Genomic DNA, 23323 nt, shown 5'->3' on the forward strand with positions numbered 1-23323 from the left:
CATAACAACGGACCAATGGGTTTTGGACACGATACATCTGGGTCACTCCCTACAGTTCAAGGACAAGCCACCACACATTCCGCCAGTGTTCTCGCCGCAATCCCATCTTCAGATACTGGTGCAGGAAGTGACGCTTATGCTGCAGAAAGGGGCTATAGAACTGGTCCCGGGGGCCGAAAGAGGAAGGGGAGTGTACTCCCGTTAATTCGTGGTCAAGAAACCCAATGGAAAATGGCGTCCCATTCTAGATCTACGGGCTCTCAACAAGCTGCTAAAGAATCTAAAGTTCAAAATGCTTAATCTGCAAGAGGTTATCCGATCGATACAACCGGGAGATGTTTTGTCGTCGCTAGACCTTCAAGACGCGTACTTTCATATCCCGATGAGTCGACGACACATAAGATTTCTGCGGTTCGTTGTCGGGCGAACCCACTATCAGTTCAAGGTCCTCCGATTCGGCCTAAAATCGTCTCCCAGGACGTTCACGAAATGTTTGGCACCAGTGGCAGCCTGGTTACAGAAGGAAGGTCATCATGTGTACCCATATCTGGACGATTGGTTAGTAAGGGGGTTATCTCCAGAAAGGGCACGGGAAAGTCCGAATGCCACCATGTCCCTTCTACAGCGCTTGGGCTTCGCAACAAACTTAGAAAAGTCCTCCTTAACGCCATCAAGGACCTTGGTCTTTCTGGGGGCGGATTTCCAGACGCAGTCAGGATTGGTAAAACATCCGTCGAAAGAGTTCTGAAACTACGACACAAGGCATCGGAATGGAAAGTCGACACCAGAGTTCGATGAGAAGGTACATGTCCCTGCTGGGGACCATGGCGTCCTGTATACCCTTGATCAACAATTGTCGTCTCTTCATGAGGCCCGTTCAGGAATTCTTGACGGATCGATGGGCACAGAGTCAAGGTCGTTGGTCGGACAAATTGACCATCAACAGCAAGCTCGTGCAGGCACTTCAGTGGTGGAGAATCTCCACAAATCTAACAAGAGGAGTGCCCTTACTGGAACCTGTGTTCCAGATGCTTCTCTGATTGGATGGGGAGCTCGTCTGGATTCCCTTCAAGTTCAAGGTTGATGGTCATCGGAGGAGTCCAGCCTTCACATCAACGTGCTGGAGTTAAGGGCAGTGTGTTGGGCCCTGAAGTCCTTTCTACCACGAATAAAGGGATCAGTTGTACGGATAATGACAGACAACACAACAACAATGTTTTACCTGAGAAAACAGGGGGGTACTCGCTCCAGGACTCTGTCGACCGAAGCCCAGGAGATCTGGCATTGGGCCCTCCGCCACAGGATATGTCTATTGGCGTTCCACTTACCAGGAGTCAAAAATGTGCAAGCAGACTCTCTCAGCAGAGAGATGAATCGACTACACGAATGGGAATTGAATGACCAACAACTACACTGTGTCTTTGAAAAGTGGGGTCGTCTGGCTCTAGATCTCTTTGCGACGAGAGAGAACACGAAGTGCTTACAATACACAAGCAGGTGGCCACAGCAAGACTCACTGGGGGAAACGTTCTCCTTCCTGTGGACGGACAAGTTTTTGTATGTGTTCCCCCCGTTTCCGCTCATACGTCGGACGCTGCAATGGATTCACAGATATCCATGTCGGGTGATCCTGGTGGCCCTGTGCTGGGCGAGGCAAGTGTGGTTCTCCGATCTACTCCATCTTTCAGCAGCAGAGCCCATGAGGTTCCAGAGGATCCCGAACCTTTTGTCTCAGGACAAAGGGGCGGTTTGGCATCACGACCCGGACAGCCTCAGTCTGACAGCCTGGCTCCTGATTTCTCCGAGTTTGGTACGTTAGCAATTCCACCGGACTGTCGTCACATTTTGCAAGCTACAAGGGCGCCGTCCACGAACGCTTCGTATACATACAAATGGAAGAGATTCTGTATTTGGTGCGGGGATCACCCAGGTTTACGTCCACTTCACATCACACCGGAGCAGCTTCTACCATACTTGCTACTCCTGGCTCAAAAAGGTTTGTCTTTTTCATCGATAAAAGTGCATCTGGCGGCCATTTCGAGATTTACTCGGAAGAGACATACAACTCCATTATTTAGTGACCGGTTGATTAAACATTTCATGAAAGGATTGTTCCGAACTTTTCCTCCAACGAAGAAGTTTCTTCCGATCTGAAGTCTTAACCTGGTCCTAGCAGCACTAATGAAGGCTCCTTTTGAGCCGATGTCATTGTCGTCATTGAAATTCCTATCATGGAAACTGGCTTTTCTGGTGGCTATTAATTCGGCTAGACGTCTGTCAGAAATACAAGCGTTAGTGATCGATCCACCATATTTGAGGTTTTTCAAAAATAAAGTCGTGTTGGCTACTAATCCTCATTTCATTCCTAAAGTCCCTACCATGTTCCATAAGCACTCTTTTATGGTGCTACCGACGTTTTTTCCAACACCTTCGTCTGCTGCAGAGAGGGCTCTCCATACGTTGGACGTGAGAAGGGCTCTGAAATTTTACCTCCATCGCACTCCAAATCTCAGGGACACAAGACAGCTATTTGTGGCCTATGGCCCTTCGGCTAAAGGTAAAGCAATCTCAAAACAAGGACTGTCCAGCTGGGTGTCATCTACCATTTCTTTTTGCCACTCAAAAGCTGGGAAACCGCTGGAAAGACGTCCATGAGCCCATTCGACGAGATCTGCTTCGTCGTCGACGGCATTGTGGTCCGGGATTCTGCTGGGAGATATGTCAGGCGGCTTCCTGGTCGGTACCACATACGTTTCCCCGGCATTATTGCCTCGAACAACAACATGTTGAGGATACACAGATGGGTCGTGCAGTCCTACAGCACCTATTTCAATAAGGTAGGCCCCAATAAAGGGGGTATATCGTTCGGCTAATGTACTTTAAAGTGTTGTTTTTTAGCTGTTCATGTACTATGATTTGAAGTTTAGCCATGATAAATATGCATTCATGGTTATAGTGTTATTGGTTTGCATACACACCTCCAACTATGGGGGATACTGCTGTACAATCTATTCTAAGCATGTGAATCCATGAAAGATCCAATGCTGGAGAAGGGAATAGTTTCTTACCTGTAACTCCATTTCTCCAGTATTGGTATCTTTCATGGATTCACATGCGCCCGCCGGCCTCCCCTGGCATGCAAACCAGATGTCCCCCCATACTACTTTGGGGGTCGAAACCTGAGGGAGCCGTGGGGGCGGGGTTACTTATACCTCTACGTCCTAGTGGCGCAGGCGTACGCGGCCCAAAACGACGTAGATAGGACACAAGTGTCAAAATATTTCCTATGGAAAAGGTCTATATAATTTACAGAGGATTCCCAGCCTGACGACAGGGAATATTCTAAGCATGTCAATCCATGAAAGATACCAATGCTGGAGAAATGGAGTTACAGGTAAGAAACTATTTGCTTCTTGCATTCTTCTTTGGGCCAGTTTCTATAGGTGATTCACAGAGATGATCCCTACCCTTCTTCGTCCCAGTATTTTCTAGGGAGGTCATGTCATCTACCCTACAAAGACACATGGAAATATGTAGAATTATGGGACTCTCTATAGGGTTGGAGGATGAGGGAGGTGGGGATATGTTTTGTGTGTACCGTGTTCCTCCCAGACTGTCGTCCCTAGTTCCATAGGGGGGGGTCCCTCCCCATGAGATCCACCGGCAGAGTACCACCCCCAGTGGGACTATCGGGTACCGGCTTGGCCTCATGGGAAGGGGCTCCCCTAGGGGAGAAGGGACACCATCCAAGGTTTTGTCACACTATAAACAGTGATTGGCTTGGGGTAAACATGCGGCAACTATCTATGGTTCCATATAATAATGTCGCCACAAAAATCTCGCCATGCAAAAATATCGCCGAAAAATGGGCGCTTTTTCTGGCGATATTATTGCATGGAAAATGCGGGGAACACCCCCGCAACACCTAAAACTTTTTTTATTTTTTTGAAAACATTTTGTTTGCCCCTGTCCCCATATATTTGGTCACCCATATAATATCGCCGCGACACTTTTCCCGGCGATATTATTTACGGCGACCATATATATGGGGATAATATTACCTGATACCCTATCTATATGGCCTCCTTAGAACTCTCTACAGTTTTTGATTTGGTTGCTCAGTATATCGTGTGGGCTAAACTACATAGGTTGGGCATTCCTATTGGGCTCCTAAAAATTATGATTTACCACCATTCAGATACTGTGATACAGGAAAACCTAAATCATGAGTGAGTACTGTCAAGAAAGATTGGTACTATGTCAGGCTTGAGGCAAAGGTGCATGTTGGCACCCTGCCTTTTTAATCTATATGTAGCTGATTTAGGAGCAGTTTTAGAAAAAGTGTCCGTTGTGCCCCCAAAATAGGAAATAAAGTTATCATGGCTTGCATATACTGATGACATTTTACTTTTAGATTTGACACCAATTGGTCTGGATCGCTTGTTAACGGCTTTTACACAGTTTATGGAGGAGAATAAATTAAAAATCAGTCTGATGAAATCTAAAGTGGTGACGTTTTGCCAGAAGGAAAAGAAATATAGATGGAATTGGTCTATTCAAAAGGTAAGGCTTGAAGTCCCAAATAGCTTCGTGTATTTGGGGCTTCTGATTGTGGCAAATCCGAACATGAACCATCATAGAGAAATTTTAAAAAACAAAGCAAATATTTTGGCAGCACAGATGGTGAAAATCGATACAAAATATGGGAAATTCTCCTTGGTTCGTGTTTAAAAATATTATACGGGTAAGGTCGTCCCAAAACTCTTGTATGGTCTAGAGGTTTTTCCGGATTGGCTCTTAGAGGAGCTGGACTAGTGCGAATTCCTTTTATGAAGAGAACACTCTATTTTGTTCTGAAATGGGTTTAAATCATGGAAATTAAGCATGAGTTGGGCCTACAATCATTATGGAGCAGGGTTGTGTGGAAAAGACTGGCCTTGTACCGTAAAATATTGTGTTTCACATAGGACACTATGTATTCAGAAATAGGATTAGATTCTTTGGCATATACTGGTGCTTTGGTTAGGGATTTTATGGCTAGCTGCGTGAGAAATCTTGAGGAGATAGACTTGCCAAAGGAGACTTTGATTTGTAATCCAATGAAAGTGAAGAGGGATTTGGTTTTAAGAGACTGGATACCAACAAGAGAGAAGCAAGGGGGATTTACCTTGCATGCCATTTAACATGCCTACATAAGAGTTGGTATATAATAATAATAATAATAATCTTTTAGCTCCAAAAAATAAATTTTACAAATTTAACTCACAGAAATACAAAATGTACAACTAAGAAGATCTCAAAAAGCAAAATACAAAATATGGAATACATATATGAATTCACAACAACATATAAATAGACAAACTGTTATGTAGTTGAACATTCAACATTTAAACCTGTCAAACATTCATTTAGCCCAATAATAAGTTCATTAGATAAAATTAGATAAAAATTCAATAAAAAAATGTAATTAGAATTAAATAAATATTATGCCCTACTTACACACATACAACTGTTGGGTAATTAGACATTCAAGAAGGTAGGCCTCCTATGACAATTATATTAACTACACAAAGAAAAAGTATATGAACTACACAAAGAAAAATAAAAGAAGAAAGGAAAAGAAAAAAAGGGAAGAAGAGGAAAACACCCTAAAAAAACAATAACACCATAAACTAAATGGATTGGCATACATAATATGATTGTATGGCCAATCTTCTACATCATTCAATATTATATCATTGTTTATGTTTATATTTAACTTTCTTGCGTATTTCTAAACCATCCCTCTTGCTGAACATGCTAAAGTAGGGCCTTTATATGTATCCAAAGGTTATACAATGCAATATGTACTGTATCCGAATCCGTGTTTAAACAATAATGCCAAAAGCCGTCTGACTTAATGGTATCATATTCGCCAACGAAATGTCCCAGTGTGCACATATAGTTTGAGGCCAACTTGGCACACTGGGTAAATACATGTCGTGTGCTTTCTAGTTTATCAGTACATTTGCAAATACACATATTCAGGTTTCTCTAGGCATTTTTATAAAGGTGCTCTGTGTCACTAATAAAGGGAGTTGGTTGGTTCTGAATCATAAGATAAAGCTGCAGACTTTCGCGTTTGGGCATTTAAGCAGATAATGCTGTGTTTGGAGGTATTTGTGGGAAACACCCATCATATATGTGTAGTTATGTAGTTTTTCCAAATTGACGCACTTTTTCACCCAGTAGTAAGTACCTTTCCATCTTATTTGTGAATATTTTCTGTAGCTTTTGAAAACCGGTGCCTCGGCTAAAATCAGGTACCCATCAATTTCATAGAAACATTTCTCATTCAAACTCACAAAGTCTGGTGATTTTAATTTTATCCTGTGCTTTTTTGCTCTGCCCACTATGTTAAATAGCGGGCATTTCGAATTGCTGCACGCGTTCACATACAGCAATCCCCGCCGTAACATACACTGCGCTCTCAGTGAAAGGAGGATGAGTTCCGGACGTAAGTAAGCCATCAGAGTGGACTGGGCCAAGGTCAAAATTAGTTTCCAAAAATTGCCCTCCAATACATCGAGCAATCTTAAATCAGGTATTGCCACAGCATCCAAACCATATAAAATACCAGACACAAAGCAATGTTGGTATAATTTGATGGTATCGGCAAGGAAGAATCCTGCCGTAGATTTGGAAAAGGTACTTATGGCATACAGCCTTACATTTCCGTGCTTCAATAAGGTTGTCATATTTGCTCTTTGCCGATAGTTCCACTCCCAGGTACTTCTATGAGTCTACATAATCTATGTGGCCCAATATTGTATCAAGTCGGACTTGGTTTACCTTGCCCCCGGGGACTACCATCATTTGTTTTTTATACATGTTTATTGTCAGATGTTTTTTCTTAGTACATTCAATCAAGATTTAAAATGTTTCCTTCACCCCAGCTATGGTCCGATCTGTGACTATGAGGTTGTCTACGTATAGGATGCTAGGTATACAGATGTCACCTATTTTACCAGAACAACCTTGGTTGGTAACCAGAATTGGCAGAAGGTCTGCCAAATATAGGTTGTACAGCAGGGGTGCCAAAGAGCATCCCTGCCTAACTACTACATGTATTTCCACCCTGAGGGACAAGTTTCCGGCATCATCCAAGCAAACATATGCTACGGTGTTAGTGTGTAGTGATATAAATAGTTTCACGATCCAGTCAGGGCAGCCTATAGTTCTTAACCTTTGCCAATGTAATTCCCTGTTTACTGAATCGAAGGCTGCACTGAAGTCAACGAATATAAGATAGGTGACTGAGTTACCTCTTGTTGCTGCTTCTAGGATACTTTTCTCTACTGCCCGATGTTATGTGTGGTACAAGAGCAAGGTCTAAAACCTGTCTGGGTAAAGTACAAGATGTTATTGCTAGTTGCCCAATTTTGTAGGGCCTCAAAGACAAAAGACGTAAACACTATCCCAGTTACATCAAGGAGAGAGAGTAATCTATAATTTTCTGGTCTTTCTCGATGACACTTCTTGTGTACGGATAGCAAAATGGCCTGTCGCCAAAAATCAGGTACAACATCCTTGCTACACTCCTTATTGTAGAGGATCTCCAAGATTTTAGACCAAATAAACGGGTTTCCTTTTAGTACCGCATTGGATAATCCATTGGGACCCATTGCTCGGGAACCCTTTAGCTTGAAAATTGCACTGCAGTTTGCCTCAGCTCCAATAACCAATGGAAAGGGGCTTCTTTCCTCATTGGTATTTTCCTCCTGCATTGCCCGTACAAATTTGGATTGAATGAAACAGGTCCACTTGTATGCATAAATAGGGTTAACAAGCTGCCGTTTTGATTCAGCCTTTGCACCAGCTAGGAGTTGCCATATTAGTTTAGAATTACGACTACATAGCGTAGAGAGCATATTCTGCCACCACAGGGTCATTTTGGCTAGCCTTTTTGTCTTGAGCCAGGGCTGAAAGTTATTTTTAATCTTTCTTACCCTGGCTCCGCCCTCCAGTTGTGATACTCCCATATTTTTATATTTTTTGCAGTCCTTTGCGGTTTTGTTTCCTATGATTGGCGATTCCTTTTTCTGCAAACCTGATAAGAGTCTCTGTTACCTGGATGCTGCACTTAGAAGTGTGTATTGCGGCTGCTGCAATATTTACCAAACAATTCTTTTTAACACCACACTTTTTAGGAGTGCGCTTCCGGTATTCCCTTTCTTGTCATTCAAATCATACAAAATAATATCTTTAGTTGTTGGTTCATATCTTTGTTTATTGTCAAACATGTGATTTTCTCCTTCAATTGTTAAACCATATTGCCTCTCAACACGTGTTTCTCCACGCCCAATATGCGTGGTTCATCAGGAGAGTTTCTAATTCAAAAAATAAAAATAAATTTCTTCACATAATGAAACCTTTTAACTTGTTTTGATACAACAAAAATAGTGGTGGTGAAAACACCTTACATTAAACTGTCTAACATACTCACCAATTTTTAGAAATATTGGTTTGATTTCAATTTTTAACTAGTAAATTATTACTTAATCCAGGAAAAACGTTTTTAATTCCTTTTCCATCTTCTAAGTGTGATATTTTTTGAAATTCTGTAAAAAACAGAAGTATCACAAGCAAGGTTTTAGACTTAAACTAAAGTTCTGTTATCCTTCTAATTCAGGGATCACAATGTGTGCCTTATGCTGCTCTCCTTATTATAAAATGTTACCTTGCTGTCGAGGTGCGATTGCCTCTAGTCCTTCTTGATCCGTGCTACTCAAAAAGTGAGTGACTTCTTTCTATTTATATTCGCGGGCCAGCTACGCGTGACGTCATCGCGCCGCGCGATGACGTCACGCGTTACGTTGCGCGATGACGTCACATGCATTACCTGAGCGTCTGGCGGCCATCTTGACTTCTAATTTTTGCCGTGTGTTTCACATAGTTTCAAAACACTATTAGAGATCATGGGGCTAAATCTGATTCAAATTGCATTTTTACAAGGATCAATGACAGTTTTACCGGTCTAGTATTTTCTTAGGTGTTCTTTGATTATAACCCTAAACTATTAGGTGTTCATTATAAAGAACATTTTTTTTTTTAATTTATAACTAATGAAACGTTAAAGCAGGATTTAGAAATAAAACCAAGGTTAGTCTACAGAAGGGCGCCAACCCTAAAACAAAAAATCAGTCTAAGTTATATGAAAGAGGAAAAACCGGAAGCTCTGAGTCAATTTTTACAAGTGCCGGCACCAACAGGAACTTATAGCTGTGGTAATTGTGGAATATGTGACCAAATGGAAAATGGTGTAAAAGAGATAAGGTTACCAAATGGTAAAAATCAAAAACTGAGACAATTCATTAATTGTAATACGAAATATGTGATTTACACAGTCATGTGCATCTGCAACAAAAAGTATGTGGGAAGTACCATCAGAGCATTGAAGATAAGATTACAAGAACACATAAGAGCAATTAAGAATAAGGACACGAGATATCCTATGGCTACTCATTTCAATAAAGAACATAAAATAACGGATATCAAGGAAATCAAGTTTTTAGGCATTGAAAGAATTGAAAGCATGGAAAGAGGTGGTAACAGAGAGTTACAATTAAGGAGAAGAGAAGCCAAATGGATTTGTATTTTGGACACTTGTAATTCGGGGTTAAATTCAGAAAATGAGATGAGTTACTGGCTGTAATGCAGTGATTTTCGAAACATCATTTCATGGGACTGTTTGTGAACATGTGAAAGTGAAAAATCGGTATTGTTGTTAATATGCTACAATGTAGTTTGTATTTTGCAAATCATTGTACCAATGTGAAGGAATACATCTATTTGAAGAGTGTGTGGGAAAGAGAAAGGTCTTCAAAAAAACATTGTTTATATATATTGTTTAAAAAAATATTGTTGAAAAGTCATTAGTTATAAATTAAAAAAAATGTTTTTCTTTATAATTAACACCTAATAGTTTAGGGTTATAATCAAAGAACACCTAAGAAAATACTAGACAGGTAAAACTGTCATTGATCCTTGTAAAAATGCAATTTGAATCAGATTTAGCCCCATGATCTCTAATAGTGTTTTCAAACTATGTGAAACACACGGCAAAAATTAGAAGCCAAGATGGCCGCCAGACGCTCAGGTAATGTGTGTGACGTCATCGCGCAACGTAACGCGTGACTCATCGCGCTGCGCGGCGCGATGACGTCACGCGTAGCAGGCCCGCGAATATAAATAGAAAGAATTCACTCACTTTTGAGTAGCACGGATCAAGAAGGACTAGAGGCAATCGCACCTGGACAGCAAGGTAACATTTTATAATAAGGAGAGCAGCATAAGGCACACATTGTGATCCCTGAATTAGAAGGATAACAGAACTTTAGTTTAAGTCTAAAACTTTGCTTGAGATACTTGTTTTTTACAAAATTTCAAAAAATATCACACTTAGAAGATGGAAAAGGAATTACATTTTTTTTTCATGGATTAAGTAATAATTACCTAGTTAAAAATTGAAATCAACACAAAATTTCTAAAAATTGGTGAGTAGGTTAGACAGATTAATGTAAGGTGTTTTTTCACCACCACTATTTTTGTTGTATCAAAACAAGTTAAAAGGTTTCATTATTTGAAGAAATTTATTTTTATTTTTGAATTAGAAACTCTCCTGATGAACCACGCATATTGGGCGTGGAGAAACACGTGTTGAGAGGCAATATGGTTTAACAATTGAAGGAGAAAATCACATGTTTGACAATAAACAAAGATATGAAGCAACAACTAAAGATATTATTTTGTATGATTTGAATGACAAGAAAGGGAATACCGGAAGCACACTCCTAAAAAGTGTGGTGTTAAGAAGAAGTGATACTCCCATGTATTTGATTTTTCTTATCTGCCAGCGCATTTTCCGTTTTCCGTAATCTTTCTTACCCTGGCTTCGCCCTCCATTCGTGATACCCCCATATATTAGATTTTTCTTATCTGCCAGCGCATTGTCCGTTTTCCGTAATCTTTCTTACCCTGGCTTCGCCCTCCAGTCGTGATACCCCCATATATTTGATTTTTCTTTTCTGCCAGCGCATTTTCCGTTTTGCATCTCTGATGTCTATTTAAAGTTGTTAGGTTGGGCACTTGTAATTCTATTAGCCATGGAACCTACTTCCAATGCCAAAATGTGTAGGCGAGCGGCCATTTCATTCGCGCCCATGCGTGCAATATTGATGGTTTCAAATTTCAATAGTCTATACGCAGCATTTGAAGCCTTATCAATATTTTGGGGTATCCAACCCAACCTGTTCCCGGCACTATTAACAACTACACCTGGGTTGCCTACTAAGGATTGTTTCAGTTTGGGCATTTTCAATGATATGGTCAAAACATGGTGGTTACTAAAAGCTGTATTCTGGTTTACCATGGAGACCACCTTCTCAGCACATGTATTGCTACCCAAGAAATAATCTAATGTAGTTTGTCTACTTGCCATCTGCCAGGTGCATTGCCCCGGGATATCCCCATATGTTCGTCCATTAAACATAACAAGGTCCCACTCACGAAGCACTGAGATCCATTTTGCTCCCTTGATGTTACCCCTCCCATTCAACATTACACTTGCAAGTACCACTGACCCATACTCAGCTACTAGCTCTTTATCTATGCAGCTGGCATTCAGATCTCCTCCCAGCAATAAACATTCATGGGTCTCCGTCATCAGCCAGCTCGTACAGATATTATCGATAGTTTCATGTACATCCTCTAGGTTTCTCAAAACCGGTGAGATATAGACATTCATCAATAATAGAATCAAAAGGCACATGGTCTCCAATATCCAAACTATGTTATGTTGTCAAAACATTTGCTGTACAACACATTATTTTTGCATTTAAAATAGATAAAGTACGTCTGACCCCTATAATCAGTTCAACCCTGGTTGCCAATGACTGAAATAAAGAAAATCCTTCCAACTGTATTCTCTTAGTCAACCATGTCTCTTGTAATAAGAAGCAAAAACAAAGGGATGATGGCTGGAAGGTTTAGACTGAATCTTAACCACTGGCATTGCTCGGGGCAACCCTCCAGACCATCGTTCTTCGCCTGCCAAGCCATTACAGAAGAGGAAAGACCATATGCAAATCAGGCATGGCCCCACCCCAAATGGGGCAGTCCAGCCCGAACTGCTAGGTCACATCCCTTCTGCACGAGACCACAAGCATCCCCAAACATGTTTCGCCCTTATTGGGGCTCATCAGTGAGGAGTAGCTTGGGTCTCTAGGCCCAGCAGGCACGGGACCCACGTCTGGGCATACCCGTCCCACTCGGGGTGACAAAGCAAAAACAAAGAGGTGATGGCTGGAAGGTTTAGACTGAATCTTAACCACTGGCATTGCTCGGGGCAACCCTCCAGACCATCGTTCTTCGCCTGCCAAGCCATTACAGAAGGGGAAAGACCATATGCAAATCAGGCTTGGCCCCACCCCAAAAGGGGAAGTCCAGCCCGAACTGCTAGGTCACATCCCTTCTGCACGAGACCACAAGCATCCCCAAACATGTTTCACCCTTGTTGGGGATCATCAGTGAGGAGTAGCTTGGGTCTCTAGGCCCAGCAGGCACGGGACCCACGTCTGGGCATACCCGTCCCACTCGGGGTGACAAAGCAAAAACAAAGAGGTGATGGCTGGAAGGTTTAGACTGAATCTTAACCACTGGCATTGCTCGGGGCAACCCTCCAGACCATCGTTCTTCGCCTGCCAAGCCATTACAGAAGGGGAAAGACCATATGCAAATCAGGCTTGGCCCCACCCCAAAAGGGGAAGTCCAGCCCGAACTGCTAGGTCACATCCCTTCTGCACGAGACCACAAGCATCCCCAAACATGTTTCACCCTTGTTGGGGATCATCAGTGAGGAGTAGCTTGGGTCTCTAGGCCTAGAGTGGGACGGGTATGCCCAGACGTGGGTCCCGTGCCTGCTGGGCCTAGAGACCCAAGCTACTCCTCACTGATGATCCCCAACAAGGGTGAAACATGTTTGGGGATGCTTGTGGTCTCGTGCAGAAGGGATGTGACCTAGCAGTTCGGGCTGGACTTCCCCTTTTGGGGTGGGGCCAAGCCTGATTTGCATATGGTCTTTCCCCTTCTGTAATGGCTTGGCAGGCGAAGAACGATGGTCTGGAGGGTTGCCCCGAGCAATGCCAGTGGTTAAGATTCAGTCTAAACCTTCCAGCCATCACCTCTTTGTTTTTGCTTTGTCACCCCGAGTGGGACGGGTATGCCCAGACGTGGGTCCCGTGCCTGCTGGGCCTAGAGACCCAAGCTACTCCTCACTGATGATCCCCAACAAGGGTGAAACATGTTTGGGGATGCTTGTGGTCTCGTGCAGAAGGGATGTGACCTAGCAGTTCGGGCTGGACTTCCCCTTTTGGGGTGGGGCCAAGCCTGATTTGCATATGGTCTTTCCCCTTCTGTAATGGCTTGGCAGGCGAAGAACGATGGTCTGGAGGGTTGCCCCGAGCAATGCCAGTGGTTAAGATTCAGTCTAAACCTTCCAGCCATCACCTCTTTGTTTTTGTCTTGTAATAAGAAAACATCAAGGTCTTGTAAATGAAACATGGATCCTTTAGGGTTCACCAAGTGGATACGCCCCAGTGTGTTCCAAGTGGCCACCTTCAGCAATCAATTAGGGTGCACTAGATGTCTCAACAGGAAAGTCCTGAACCATTCCCAGCTTATAGCATCCTCGGGAAGCGAGATTAGTGAGTTCCCCGTACCCATTATTGCAGTAATGGCTGGTATTTGTGACCTACTTGCCAGTTGGTTAGCTGCCTGGTCTTCATTTTATTGTTTAAGACTGATATGTGTGGCACTGTCCAGCAAGTATCCTACATTCTCGATTGCCTCTCGATGGCTCTTACGAGTGCTGAAACCTACTGTGTAGAACAGTGCACCCACACAAAATTGCCTCGTAAAGTTTTCACAGGTTCGACGAAACTAAAGTCAGCCGAAGAGAGCACACGATATACCAGAACTTTTTTACAGACCAGCATCACATCTGATCTATTGGTGGCTTTGTCCACAAAATTCTGTGCACCTCTCCCAAATGTAAACACTTTAGGGTCTTTGCTGTCATTGCCAACTCCAGCCACTAACGGTTCAAGGTGTACCATTACAGGTGAACGAATAGGCTGGTTTGACAATGCAATGGGCGCTAACACTGGAGAGGGTGCCTTATGCATAGGATCAGTAGGTTGAGATATGCAGGCAAGAAGGGCCGTAGGAGCCGATGTAAGATCTTCCTCCAATATCACAGGGAATGCTGGTCTCCAAATTTAGTTATTGGTCATTAGCAGCAATATCAGCAGAGGATGGTACCCCTAATCCTCTCAAAATGTACAAGAAAGTGCAAAGATAGATGCTGACAAATGGCGCTTAGACCATAAACATCAAAACATTAAAAAGTCTCTGAGTGATGCGTAATTTTTTACGGGTGAGGTCTAACACAGCCGACACGTGTTTCGACCTATGGTTGTCCTCAAAGCAACTCGTTCCATCAATTGCTTTCCCTAATAATAATGTCTGCCGAGTTATCTTCCAGTAATAGCGAGAACTTCTCAAAGTTCCCTATGGTCACCAAACCTAATTCGGATCTATTGTCGCGTAATTCTGTAATTCCCCAATTAATCAATAGAGTTCATCTTTCCTATGTTGTTTGTCCTATAGTTATTTGTCTAACCTTTATTATATAATAAATGGTGACTTGTGAGAAAACTCCACCTGTCTGTCAGTCTCCCATATCTGACTCCTCACAATATATTGCTTTGTCATTGGCGGTTTTACGTTTTCTTAAGGATTTAGACTTCTATAAATAATTAAATGTATAAAGAATGTGTTTTATTCTGGTATTTACATTGAATGTATTTTATTGGCATCTAATAATGAGGTGTATGGAAAGTGATGTTATTTAATGATGAGATGTGTTTAATGGGTTGGGATTCATTTTAAATGTGCATTATTGTAACTATTTGTTTTAAACCAAATATAATAAAAAAAACATCTTTATTGTTTATTGTGAAATACATTCTTAAAATCATTTTTTCACAAAAACAGTATCAAAAATGGTATCACAACCGTATCAAAGCTTGTTAAAACCAATAATTACAATTCACAATGTCTACAAACAATTAAAAGAATGGAATCATAACATTAATAGCAAACATAGGTTATTGCTACAAATCCACAATCAGTAAACATTTTTAAAAAAAAGAATGTAAATGCATACATCACATAAAGGAGAATTTATTTTGGAGATATTGTACATTTTATGAAAACTGTACAAACTAAATTCAAGTTTATATGGAGTACATCAGATGAACAAACACTTAGAGGTCATTAGGACTGCATAAGCGAACACCCTTAAATAAGGCATATAAAGAGGCCAGGAAGTTTTGTTGTGTGGACCTTTAGCTCCACTGCTTGTCTCTCCACCATCCAGAATACAGGTATACTGTAGTACGGCACATATTGTCCTATAGCATCATTGCTTTCTAACGGCATTGGATAATACAGCTTTTACTGTATGCCCCTAAGCCCCGGTGTTAGCTGTGTTATCAAATGTTTCATTCATTATAACTAACTCACTCACAGAACTACTGTAACAAGTAGTTGAAAAATCAAAAGCAAAAACTACCGAAAAAATGAAGGATTAAAAATAGTGCTGAAGTCAAAAGCAGGATATTGGTCCATATGGGCAAGGCAATTTTTCCCAAGTCAAGCCTTCAATTTGTGTTTTCGAAGAGCAGACCAGATTCTGATTGAGTTCCCTCAAGCAGGATCTGGTTGCTGATTTATTTCGGATTAAGTGTAATAGTTTTGAATCAGCTCGGTAAGAACTTCAATCAAGAAGGAAATTCTTGAAATGTCAGCCCACATTGCTGGACTCAGAAGGTGGATCCACGGTTGTCGGATCAAAGATGCAGATTTTGCAATTGTTTTGGAGCCTTTGAACAGTCGCTTGTGCAGGGACATCTGACTTATGCGTGCGTTGCCTGGCAGGTGTTGACTAGTTGTTCATAATCGCATGCATGTTCCCTTAAAGCGATATAAAGACTGGAAACAAAGAAGGCAGTGGTGACCATATTGCTATCTGTAAGGGAGTCCCAAGGAAATGGCATGTTTCGGGTTACAGAACTTTATTTTACAACCACAAAAAACGAATTATTCCTGTCTCTATTAGGGGGTTCCTTGCCTCAACCTAGGAAAATAAAGAAATGTCAGAATGTCTGTCAAATGATAATATGTCCTTGTCCAAAACCCTGCTTCTATCCCTTACACTTAAACCTAAAACGTTAGATATAATATAAAGTTCGTCTACTAGGACTCTGCCTCCCTTCTCCTAGTATCCGGTTATGGTAAATGTTCAGGAGAATACCTCCCTTCTCTTGGTAAAATCCAAAAGTTCAAAGCAAAAGAAAAGTTCTCTCACCAGGAGGATGCCTCCCTTCACCTCGTAGAAAACATCCAAAAAGCCAGCAAAATAAAGCCTGAATGGGAGATTTGGCCGAATTTCAGCCGATCGAAAATTCTGAACGGCCGAAAAGTTTGACCAAATCCCCCATTTGGTGCTAAGGGCTGCAGGGGTGTCCCCCGCACCCTTGTTCACTATATTGTGTGCGGGGGTTGCGTGGGTGTCCCCTGCAGCCGATCCCAACAAATAAAAAAAACGGAAAGGACCCTGCGGTGCCGGTTCCTGATCACGGAAGTAAAAAGGAACAGGTATCGCAAGGACACAGCAAGTCGGTGGCACACAACAAAGTTTGCTGCCGCAAGTTAAATAGGGGGTTCTGGGAGATGGGGGCCAGGGCCCAAGTCGGAAATTTTCAGATGAGAAAAGACAAAAGGTTTTTATGGAAAAATAATCTTCTGTCGTTTCTCCCTCTAACATTTTCGTCACAGGATTCTAACCCCAATCCCACCTGGTAAACTCCAAAAATTCAAAGGAAAAGAAAAGTTCTCTCACCAGGAGAATGCCTCCCTCCTCCTGATGTCTGGTGTCTCTAAGGTCAATGCTTCCCTTCTCCTGGTTCTTCTCCTTATCAAAGAACTGTCTCTGTAACTCTTGTAGCTCCTGCCGAGCTTCCTTCACTATGCCCCCAAAGTCTTCCTTGGTCCGGCCTCCTCTCCCAACGCCTTCTTGTTAAGGGATATTATTCCCTATGCACGGTTCCCTTGAGAGTTGGGAAGTGGTCTTTTCACTGTGAAGGGAAGATACTCCTCTGATACATTCTTTATGATTGGAGTATTGGTAAGTGGCTTTAGGATTGCCACTGTGGTGAGGAAACACTTCTCTGTGGTACTCTGTCTTCCAACTTGGGTCAGTGGTCTTATACCTGCCACTATAGTGAGGAAGTTCTCCTCAGATGCTTGATTCGATACTGCTAGGGTCCCCGACACATCTATGGTGATCATTGCACTGATTGCTGGCACTCTGATGAGGAAGTTCTGTGGGGATACTTGATTCGTTATTGTTAGGGTTCCTGGCCCATCTCTGGTGGTCGCTGGGCTTATTGCTACCACTGCGATGAGGAATTTCTCCTCGGATGCTGGATTTGATACTGCTAGGGTTCCCGACACATCTATGGTGATCAGTGCACTGATTGCTGGCACTCTGATGAGGAAGGTCTCCGGGGATACTGGATTCGTTATTGTTAGGGTTCCCGGCCTATCTCTGGTGGTCGCTGGGCTTATTGCTACCACTGCGATGAGGAATTTCTCTGCGGATGCTGGATTTGATATTGCTAGGGGCCCCGACCCGTCTCTGGTGGTCAGTGGGCTTGCCACTGTAACAAGCAGGCTCTCCTCGGATGCTCACTCCACTCTTCCCAATAGTTTGCCTGTTACTCCTGGGCCACAGCAGAGCCTCTCAAGCCTGCCTCTCTTTCACCCCTGTGTCCCCTCCAGGTCTCTCGTACCTCCCGTTACCTTTTTTGGGACTTTGGTACACCACTGGGGATTCCTGGGACTGGGGCCCGGCTTTTCGGCTTCTCTACTTTGCTTCCACGACACCGCAAACGCTTAGCGCTCTGCTGTACTGCTCAGTTCCCTTTTCTTGCTTCGAGCTCAGGTCTGCTCCACCTGGACCCACAGAGAACTCCCTCAGTGATTCGCTGGGGTCCTGGGCTCTCCCATTCCTCCGGTCTGTCGACAGAATTTGAAACTCCCGCTCCGGATGGCTTCCACACATGTTGCCTCTCCCGGCTGGGCTTGACAACTTATTTAGTCTATCATATCTTCTTATACATTGTTGCCAGTCCCTCCCTGGCGGATTGTTAAAGTCCTTTGTTCCTTTTGGCACCTTGATCTGTATGCCTGCTCTGGGCCACCTTGTACCACTACTAGTACAGTCAGTAATATCTGTGTCTTCTGTGCTCTTCTTTCTAGTACTTTCTGCTTTGGCTGCATACATTGTACTACAGTAATACATTGGCCTACTTTCAAGGAAGTGGTTTGGAATGGAGGGGCGGGCGGGGGCTAGGGAATGTTGGGGTGTGATGTGCAATGGACTGTACCCCAGGTGATTGTCCTTACCCCCAGAGGGGGGGTGAGATCTTCCCTCATTAAACCCCTAGGGGGACTACTGGGTAGGAGCCGCACCTCCCTAGCGTCGTGGAAAAGGGCTCCCCCTGGGGTGAAGTTACGACACCTATTGAATCATCACATACCCCTCTTGGGAACAAGCACACGTACAACAAGCGTACCGTAAAGGTGGTATATAGAGAAATGGGGACTTGGGGAGTACTACCAGGTCCCTGGGAAAGGGAGGCGGTGAGACAAGTAAAAAAAAAAGAATACTGGTTGTTTGGAAAACACCTTTTCAACCGGGCCTGTGGTAGAAGGACCTCATCTGGTGGTGTAATCTGAAAGGCCTGTTGTGCAGATGTGCGTCTGGCCCTATCCTTCCCTGTGAACAAGGTTCCAAGTCAAGGAGGAGAAGGAGACAAAGGGGCTCTAAATTTCCAGGAGAGTGGAGCGGGACATTTAAAACCCCCAGGATTGCTTTTCTGAGACACTAGCTAGTGACATGGAATCCTGGTTGGACAAGATGAGTCCACGGTTAATCTGCCCATCCTTCTTGAATAGGGAAAGTATCTTAGAAGTTGTGGTACGTTTTGGTGAATACATTTCTCTTGTTCCAACCCAGCATTAGAGAGAAAGTAAGTGTGAGAGACAGAGTGAGAGAGAGACAGACAAGTAGGAAACCCAAAAGATCAAAGCCTTACCAGTCTTTTGGTTATTGACAGCCACCCTGAAAGCTTTGTCCAGTTTTTCTTGGCAGTATTCACCCACCCAATCCATCCCATCTTTGAAAAATCCAAATAAAGCATGTTTTACTTTAGAAAAACTATACAGATGTTACGTTGATCTCACTTGGCTTAGTGACAGGAGGGGGTGCTGCGCCTGCTGTAACGTATCACTAAATCAACATTTTTCCACAGAAGTCTCTCAAATGTATATATACTCGAGTGCAGAAGCGCTCTTACTTTCACTGTCTTTTTCAGCCCAGCCAAGTTGCCACTATGATGGCTGATGTGTTTGGCAAGTAGACAATAGGGGTTAGCCGCAGCAAGATCTGGCAGCAAGAAGGGCACTCATGCGCAGATACGTCAAAAAAGGAACCAAATTCCTCAGGTTGACTCAAAGCTTCTACAGGGCCGCTCATGCAAAGATACGTCAAACTCAACAGGAGCCTGACTCCTCAGGTTGACTCAAATGCTTCTACTGGGCCATTCATGCACAGATACGTCAAACTCAACAGGAGCCTGACTCCTCAGGTTCACTCAAAAGCTTCTACTGGGCCATTCATGCACAGATACGTCAAACTCAACAGGAGCCTGACTCCTCAGGTTCACTCAAAAGCTTCTACTGGGCCATTCATGCACAGATACGTCAAACTCAACAGGAGCCTGACTCCTCAGGTTCACTCAAAAGCTTCTACTGGGCCATTCATGCACAGATACGTCAAACTCAACAGGAGCCTGACTCCTCAGGTTCACTCAAAAGCTTCTACTGGGCCATTCATGCACAGATACGTCAAACTCAACAGGAGCCTGACTCCTCAGGTTCACTCAAAAGCTTCTACTGGGCCATTCATGCACAGATACGTCAAACTCAACAGGAGCCTGACTCCTCAGGTTCACTCAAAAGCTTCTACTGGGCCATTCATGCACAGATACGTCAAACTCAACAGGAGCCTGACTCCTCAGGTTCACTCAAAAGCTTCTACTGGGCCATTCATGCACAGATACGTCAAACTCAACAGGAGCCTGACTCCTCAGGTTCACTCAAAAGCTTCTACTGGGCCATTCATGCACAGATACGTCAAACTCAACAGGAGCCTGACTCCTCAGGTTCACTCAAAAGCTTCTACTGGGCCATTCATGCACAGATACGTCAAACTCAACAGGAGCCTGACTCCTCAGGTTCACTCAAAAGCTTCTACTGGGCCATTCATGCACAGATACGTCAAACTCAACAGGAGCCTGACTCCTCAGGTTCACTCAAAAGCTTCTACTGGGCCATTCATGCACAGATACTTCAAACTCAACAGGAGCCTGACTCCTCAGGTTGACTCAAAGCTTCTACTGGGCCATTCATGTGCAGATATGTCAAACTAGTGCATGGTATAAATATCCTTTAAATAAATATCTTTTAACATAACAACTCAACAGGAACTTGGGCCGCTTATGCTTAGCAGCTGCTGCTCTCCCAAACTCGCTCCTCTGCAAATGAGCGCATAAGAGAAGGAGGAGGATTAGTAGTAATGTTTATTAAGGGCAAAAAAAACGGTTTCAAGGCACTGACTGACATTACATACATATAGTTACAATACTTACAAATAACACAAATATAATTATATAAAACCATTGTGAAAATCCTACAAGATTTCCCAACCACTTTTTCTTTCGGCATCAAAGAACTGAAGGCACAAAATAGGAGCATGGATGCTGTTAGATACGAAGTTTCAACATTTGTTAAGAAACACTATTTCTTTATACAAACTGGTAGGTTGTTCCACAAATGACAGCGTAACGCACGCCACCGTAGGGGTACGTTTGGCAACCTGCGATAAATCTTTGTCGCTAGATCTAAGAACTCGAGCAAGGGCATGTTGCTCAGCAAGGATAGACAACTATTTAGGTGCCAATCTATGTATTATTTTTCAAATGTGTGTAAGAATACATGCTTGGAATTGACCTTCTATCACTAGCCAGGTCAGTGAACTACGAGCAGATGAAATGGATATTAGTTGAAAATCTCTTTTTCGCCATACCAAAATAAAAAAAATGATCTTTAGAAAGACTACTCTGAGCAATATTTCTAAAGGGACCTGTCAAGTCCCTCTTCTTCCAGCTCGCAGCTTCCTTTCAGCTCCCCTCCCCAAGTATAAAATAGCTCCAACAAAAGTCTGAAAATTACCTTTAAGTTCAGGATGCTACAGTTTTAGCCAATACTCAGGGTTCCCTTCCCCTAGTTCCAAGTAACACAGTCCCAAACACAAAAGAAGCTTGAGACTCCGTCCTCAAGGCAGTACATGTTTCAAGTTTCAGGTTTCCCTTCCCCAAGACTTAGCTTCAGCATCACAGAAAGATCCTTTGCCTTCTTAGGGTTCTTCGTCACACTGGCGCCCTCTTTTTATGGTTGGTTTTCATGTGAATATCTTGACTGTGTTAGAGTAAACTTCAGGGTTCCAGTTCATTCTGCTTCCAAGGTATATTTCTGTTATATGTAGTTTTCACGCAATTTGGCATTCAATATGCCTCTGCTCGGTTCAATGTTAAAGTTCCATTCACTTTAGAATTCATCATATAGTGATTTTACCTGAATTTAAAGTTCTGTTCACTTCTGAACCCAATATGTAAGAATTCTGCTTATTTTATTTTTTATAAGCTTTATTTTGCTTAATGAACACAACACCAGTAACCATCACAGTCAAACAGCAATATTTCCATGCAACAGCTCGGCATTTAGGTTCACAATGTTTTAACTTTAACTCCCATCCTACCCCCAATTCCCCCACCCCGTCCAACAATTGAACTTTTGGTGGACGACATGACAAAGTATGATTGTACTCAAGGTTCAGGCTTAGTCCATCGACTGATTATGCAAGGTTTCCTTCACTTTATGTCCAGGTCGAGTGAAGATTGTTCAAAGTACATAGAAGTTTCAGAGCATGGCAGGTTTGTGGTAACATTGATCTCTCTCCAATACAAATTCGTGAAACGGGAGCCATGTGTTCACACATTTCTGATATTTACCCATTGCCAATGCTAACACTTTTTCCGGGGCCATAATACCCCACATTCCGACCCACCACATTGCTAGTATTCGGCCTTGTTCTGATTTCCAACTATGGGCCACAGTAATTCTTGCTGCAGTGAGCATGTGAGTAATTAGCTCGGCCCCTGGGCCGCTTGCGTCGTACAGGACCTCTGCCACTACTCTGAATAATACCACCTTTGGGCACAAAGGAAGTTCAATAACCATGATCTCCCGTATATGGCTCAGGATTTCTTTCCAGTAAGCCTTTGCCCTTCAGCACGTCCACCACATGTGCCCCATGTCCCCCTCCTGACCGCCCCCCCTCCAGCATGCCACCGGTAGTTTCGGGATTCATCGCATGCAGTCTGTGCCCCGTCATATACCATTGCATATAGATCTTATATGCCCACTCCTTCAACATGGAGCAACGTGAGCCCCTTTGCGCCCGCACCCAGACCTGCCCCCATTCGCCACCTGTGATTGTTACTCCCAGATCCTGCTCCCATTTACTCATTTATGGCAAGTTCTCCCCTGGCTCAGCCCCATCTAGCAAGTGGTACAGTCTCGAAATACCCTTCCCCGGGGATCCCTTCTTCATGGTTAATTCCAGACCCACTGGAGCTCTATTTGTTGCCTCCCTGCACTCTCTATTCCAAACCTGGTGTCTAACCTGTGCATAGTGGACCCTTTCTCGTTTGGGTAGGGAACATTTCTTTCTACATTCTTCAATCTGTAAGGGCGTATCATTCTTGGAAAAAATCGCTCAATCCCCGCCCAATTCACCCAAAAACCCGGACCTCTTCCCAGAGCGAAATCCAAGTTACACCCCATTGGGGTAACGGAGCCCATCTCCGGCTTGAGTTTTTTTGCACCATAATGCCTTGTCCCAGTAACGCAGTGTATTTTTCGTGGATTCTAACAGTCAACTACCCGCTTCCCGCGCCCTTGTTTTAAAAAACCCCAAGCACCCCAGTGGGATGTCAGTAGCATGCTGCTCCAGCTCGCACCACCCCCCTTTCTG

At 43.3% G+C, this 23323-nt stretch overlaps 1 protein-coding gene across 1 annotated transcript in view; it reads right to left on the bottom strand.

The window, feature by feature from the left end:
• ARMH4 (armadillo like helical domain containing 4) overlaps window positions 1-23323 on the bottom strand; it is a 553724-nt gene that overhangs the window by 14872 nt on the left and 515529 nt on the right. The window lies entirely within an intron of this gene.

This window comes from Ambystoma mexicanum, chromosome 14 (genome assembly GCF_040938575.1).
Source record: "Ambystoma mexicanum isolate Mex_15411 chromosome 14, UKY_AmexF1_1, whole genome shotgun sequence".
Taxonomy (NCBI): domain Eukaryota; kingdom Metazoa; phylum Chordata; class Amphibia; order Caudata; family Ambystomatidae; genus Ambystoma; species Ambystoma mexicanum.